We start from the raw sequence: 1,172 nt of genomic DNA, 5'->3' as shown, positions 1-1,172 counted from the left end.
CTCCGATAACAAAGAGAAAGAAGCTTTCTGAGAAACTTCTTTGTGTGCTGTGAAATCATCTCATAGAGTTACAGCTTTCCTCTCAAGAAGCCTTTCGCTAAGACAGTTCCTCTGGAATTAGCAAAGTGATATTTGGAAGCCCAAAAAGGGCTATGCTGAAAAAGGAAATATCCTCAGATGAAATCTGGAAAGAAGCTTTCTGAGAAACTGCTTAATGTTCTGTTAATTCGTCTCACAGAGTTACATCTGTATTTCGCGGATCTCTTTGCTAGCCTTATGTCTGTGGAATCTGAGAACAGATATGTCGGATCCCTTTGGACATTATAGGGTCAAAGGAAACATCCTCCGATAACAAAGAGAAAGAAGATTTCTGAGAAAGTTCTGTGAATTCATTTCACAGAGTTACAGCTTTCCCCTGAAGAAGCCTTTGGCTAAGACAGTTCTTGTGGAATTGGCAAAGTGATATTTGGAAGCCTCCAGTGGACTATGGTGAAAAAGTAAATATCCGCAGTTTAATCTGAAAAGCAGCTTCCTGAGAAACTGCTCTGTGATGTGTGACTTCCAGTCACAGAGTTACATCTGTATTTCGTGGATCTCTTTGCTAGCCTAATTTCTGTGGAATCTGAGAACAGATATTTGGTATCCCTTTGAAGACTATAGGGCCAAAGGAAATATCCTCCGATAACAAAGAGAAAGAAGCTTTCTGAGAAACTTCTTTGTGTTCTATGAAATCATCTCACAGAGTTACAGCTTTCACCTCAAGAAGCCTATCGCTAAGACAGATCTTGTGGAAATGGCAAAGTGATATTCGGAATCCCAGAGAGGGCTATGGTGTAAAAGGAAATATCCTCAGATGAAATCTGGAAAGAAGCTTTCTCAGAAACTACTTAGTGTTCCGTTAATTCAGCTCACAGAGTTACATCTGCATTTCGTGGATCTCTTTGCTAGCCTTATTTCTGTGGAATCTGACAACAGATATTTCGTATCCCTTTGAAGAATTTAGGGCCAAAGGAGATATCCTCCGATAACAAAGAGAGAGCTTTCTGAGAAACTTCTTTGCGTTCTGTGAAATCATCTAACAGAGTTATAGTTTCCCCCTCAAAAAGAATTTCGCTAACACAGTTGTTGTGGAATTGGCAAAGTGATATTTGGAAGCCCATAGAGGGCTATGG

This window comes from Mandrillus leucophaeus, unplaced genomic scaffold (genome assembly GCF_000951045.1).
Source record: "Mandrillus leucophaeus isolate KB7577 unplaced genomic scaffold, Mleu.le_1.0 Scaffold63, whole genome shotgun sequence".
NCBI lineage: Eukaryota > Metazoa > Chordata > Mammalia > Primates > Cercopithecidae > Mandrillus > Mandrillus leucophaeus.
Note: the sequence above shows the minus strand (reverse complement) of the source record.